Below are 5,003 nucleotides of genomic sequence, written 5' to 3'. Positions count from 1 at the left end.
CGTAGCGACCGAGCATGGCTGAGCTTGGTTGCTACGTTGCGACCGAACTTGGCTCGTGTGGGTTGAATCTCAAAGATACTTCTTCGTAAAAACACGTATAGGTTATTTTTACGGAAATTACATCCCTTCTTTTACTAACTCTTTTCGGAAATGCGATCTCCGAGGATTTTCGGGTGGTAATTCCGTCGTGACCGTTTTGGACCCCAACAGTTAGCCCCCCAGCCCGTTAGGATCATGCATCGTAGGATCCTAGCGTGCGGTTAGGCATGTTTTGGCAAGTTAGGCGTGATGGGTGGAATTAATATCCGAAAGTCCGAGCTTGAATAGTAAATCCTCATGTCTTATAAGAAGAGAGGTAACTTGTTCCATAATTTTTTCACTTTCTTGTTTTTTCTCTAAGATCTCTAAAAAAAATTTCTATCTTTCTTTCCACCCTTTCCTTTATTCTCTCAAGAGAAGTGCAAAGATGTCGAGCAAGAAAAAGATTGCGAAAAAAGGGTCTTCGTCCGCGAGCCCTTACGAAGAGCTCATCGTTCCGAAGATGGAGTTCGTGCCTCACTCGGTGCATCCTGCCGAGAACGAGGCATGGTGGGTTGCTCATTATGGCTCGTTGACCCCTCCCAAGGAGAAGCCATTCCCGATCCTGGTCCATCGTGGAGTCGAGGAAGAGGATGCAAGCAGGACTACCGACGAGTTTCTCGCGACGATGCGGTCGTTCTACCACATCTCGGATGCCGTGGAGTTCCGGGTTCCCTGCCGCGGGGAATGTGCTAACAACCCCCCGGAGGGTTACTTTACTTGTTATGAGGCGTTCATAGTGCGTTGTCGCCTCTGGTTCCCCATACCCGAAATTCTCGTCCGAGTGTTGGATCGTTTCGAAGTTGCGATAAGTCAGTTGACACCCCTTGCCATTCAACACCTTATTGGGATCTTGGTCCTAAGCTATGAGCATGGCCTTTCCCTCTCCGTCGATCATTATGAAGCGCTTTTGAGGCTTCAACTTGTCACGGATTCGGATAAGCATAGGTTGTCCCTCGGAAATTTATGTCGGTGGTTAAGAAGTTCATTTCAAACTTCAACTCGTGGAAGAAGTTCTTTTTCTTTGTTCGTTTGGACGCTGCGTCCGTCGAAGAGAGTTGCATTCCACTGTTCCGAAGGTTGCCGAACAATCGTCCTTTCATCAATCCTCTTGCTCCGTTCCCCGAAGATATCATTTCGGTGAGGGATCTTCTCAGGAATGGTCCCTTCTTCTGGACTTCTTTTACGCCGAAGAGGGTTCGGAAGGCACTGAGATTCGTGCAACCCTGGTCCCGCTCTGGATGCGGACACGGAAGCGACTCCGAACCCGACGACCAGAATCCCGTCGAAGCTCCGACAGCTGTGCCGGAGTCGAGCTCTTGGAAGGGAAAAGATGTCGATCTCGGCGACATAGAGTTTTCGATGGACGACTCTATGCTTCCAGGATGGATCCGAACCTTGCTTACGGCGACGGGAGCGGTTCGAGCGAGGCTCCTATTCCGGATTTCGATGATTTCTTTGCTGGGCTGCCATCGGGTTTCGATGCTCCTCCTCCTCCTACGAAAGAATCGGCGAGGCCGAGAGTCGTTGCGGAAGGATCTCGCATCATCAATGGGGTTAGTTTTTTTTTTTTTATTATCCTATGTATGGATTTGTAACACGCCCATCGAATTTGCAGGGCCTGAGCTTGCTGGGCTCGGCCATCGAGGCGGGTCATAGAGAAGCCATGGTCTACCGTTTTAAAGCGGAGAAAGCGGAGCGGGATCTTGCTCGCGTGCAAGGCGAGATGCTGGAGCGAGAGGCACAGCTTACTCGCGATCATGCGCGGGCTGTTCGTAGAGCGGAGAGGAAAGGCAAAAGAGAAATCGTTGAGGTGATGAAGACTCGCGCATCTCAGTTCCAGGTTGAATACGGGAACCTTAAGAATGCCTTTACCTCGGTGGGCGACTTTCGCGAGTGCCGTGGTTCGGTCGGAGGTCTTTGGCGGACGCAAGCCGACTATGTGTTCGAAGAGGAGATGAGCTTGATGAAGAGTGGGATGAGTGACCGTGCCCACGCTGAGGCGCTTATCCCTCCGATCGACGAGAAGATTCAAGGGTTCTGGGATTCCATCCCGGTTTCTCCTGATACCGCGGAGGTCCCGATTGATTTTCACGATGGTGGCGAGGAAGTGGATCGTCCTGCGGATGCGTTTGGTGCTTCGTTGTCCGGGACTTCGACTTTGGAGTATGAGGGGTGGATCAGTTATCCTTGTTTTCGGCCGAATGTGGCCCCCGAATGTGGCCTTTGAATTTGGATTTCGTTTAGGCCAAGATGGCCGTATTTGTATTTCCGGGACTGGCCGTTGGTGGCTTTGAATCCCTTGCCGCTTTACGCGGTTTATTTATATGATAAATGTTTTGTTTCAGTTTTTCCTGAGTAGGTTGAAGTAAATACGAGTTGTCGTCTCGTATGTAGTTCTAATTAGACGTTCAATCTGTTGGTTCGTTCGTGATTTTCGTAAAAATTTATCTATCTTTACGATTTTCGAGAACATTGAGATACGAACGGAGAGGCATGGTTTATGATCTCGTATCTTTTAGATATCATGCCTTGAGATGTTTGAGACCAGAGCGTTGGGTTTAGGGCAAGACCTAGGTTTACTTTCGGTTAAGGTTTGTGCGGTGACTAGCCGGCTATCGTTTTTCCTGTTGCGATTTCTTCCTGACTCGCACCGGTTTAAAGTCCGCGATATGTTCTCGGCTTATATGACTTGTATGGTACGAGTCGAGCATCTTCTCAGAGTAAACTGGAAGTGCTAAACCAAAATTTCGGATTTTTGTTGTAGCGCGCTTTTGTCCTTGTGCTGGACGTTTTTAAAGATCAAAAGAGTGATCGGATTGCGTTTGTTTAAGACGGCTGGCGTGTTCGTCGGGGCCAATCGACGAACGGGGTGTAAGGTTTTTGGTGGTCGCGTTTGGACAATTTGTTTAGCATTGTCCTCGAATTTTAACTTTTTGCGACGTCTCGCAGTTATTTCGAGGATTATGCGTGTATTTTTGCGTGTTTGAGAGGTGATATCTTTTTTGGGCCGGATGAGGCCGCAGACGAGTGTAAACTGAAGCGTAGGCGTTTTCGATAAAAAGACAGTATATATTGTAAAAATTTTTATGTTTCTAAAAACTCGATTACAATAATGGCGATTGTGGGAGTATATGAGTATACGCACCCACTCCCCCCCTTTTTAGAGAGGGGGATAGCTGAACTCGTCTTTTGACAAGCTGCCTACGTACCCCTTTCGAGGATCAAGCCATCTCGTAGTTCTGTTTCATGCCGCGAGTGTTCTTACTCGGCGGTTGGTGTCGCGATGTCCGCCTTGACCGTGTCGATCGTGGCTGGGTCGACGCTATTTTCCGGATGTTCCGGTTGAGTTGTCGCGTGGGCTTCGGGTTTATGTCGAGCTTCGACGTCCGATGCGTTTGCGTTGACAGATGATTTTACTTCGTCGTGGTGCGGGGCGCTTTTGGCCGAAGATCGATCTATCTTCGCGCGTTTGCCGTTTGCAGAAGCCGTGATTTGCCTTAACTTATGCTCCGCGAGAAAGCATAGTCGCGACTGTTTTTGGCATCCCCAGATGGCCGCGACTCCGCTCGGCGTTGGGAACTTGAGACCCAGGTGGTAAGTTGACGGAACTGCCTGCATGGCGTTGAGCCATGGGGTTCCCATGATCACGTTGTAGATAGCGGGATGGTCGACTACCGCGAATTCGACGATTTTCGTGATCTCCTTGGCCATGACTGGCAATTGGATTGATCCGAGAGTCATCGACACTTCGCCTGAAAAACCCGTGAGTGGTTTTGGCGTTGGAATTACTTCTCCGAGTTCGATACTCATCCGCTTGAGAGTGTCGCGGAAGATTACGTTGACCGTGCTTCCCGTATCGACGAGTACCCTTCCGACTTCTAAATCTCGTATGACGAGATCTATGACGAGCGGGTCGCAGTGAGGTTGGTCGATACCGCCGGCTTCTTCCTCTGTGAAGGTGATCGAGCAACTTTGGCCGTCTCGAGGAGGAGACCATGTAGGCCAATTTGCGCTTGATTCTGCCTTCCGTTGGTAAGCCTTGATGGCCGACACGGTATCGCCGCAGTATTGAGATCCTCCGATGATCATATTGACTCTGCGACGATTGTTATCGTTCCCTTTGTCATCCGGCCTCCTACCGCGTTTATCCCCAGGTTGGTTTCGTTGAGGGGATTTTTCAGCGGGCAGATTTCTGTCCGTTTTGGGGGCCGATCAGAATCGAGGATGAGATCCTTGACGCTAGTTACTCCGAAAGCTCTCCAGCGAGTAGCTTCGCGGCCAGTCTTGCTCCCAAGACTTTGCAATTGGTCGTGGAGTGTCCTCGGGATTGGTGGAACTCGCAGAAGGTGTTCTCGTCGTACCCTTGATTGCGAGTCCATGTGTTGCCCGTGGTCCGGCCTTGATCCGAATTGATCGCATAGTTATGCGCCCCTTGGAGATCTTCCCCCTCGTGATGGACGTACTTGTCGTTACGAGAGTTCTTCTTTTTCCCCTTCGGATCCGCGTCTTTCGAGGATGGTCTTGCCGGCTTATGTTTTTGCGATAAGACTTTAGTTTCTTCCTCGACTATGATGTAGTCCGTTGCTTTGTGGAGGGCGTCCTGGATCGTTCGCGGTTTGTCGAGAGTTATCCATTTTCTGAATTTCGACTTGTACCAGAGCGTCTTTCTCAGCGCGTCGATGGCCACTTTGTCGCTTATCCCGCTGACCCTGGACATTATCAGCTTGAACCGACTGATAAACTCGCGGAGGGGTTCGTCTTCCCTCTGGGAGAGACTCCAGAGGTCCAACGGAGGTTTCCCTGTCTATGAATACAGAGTACTGTTTGAGGAATTCCGATGCGAGCTGTCGAAAACTCCCGATGGTGTTGCGACGAAGGCGTGCGAACCATTCGAGCGCTGCTCCTTCAAGATTTTCGACAAA

The sequence above is a fragment of the Brassica rapa genome, chromosome A03, assembly GCF_000309985.2.
Source record: "Brassica rapa cultivar Chiifu-401-42 chromosome A03, CAAS_Brap_v3.01, whole genome shotgun sequence".
NCBI classification, from domain to species: domain Eukaryota; kingdom Viridiplantae; phylum Streptophyta; class Magnoliopsida; order Brassicales; family Brassicaceae; genus Brassica; species Brassica rapa.
This window is presented reverse-complemented; position numbering follows the sequence as displayed.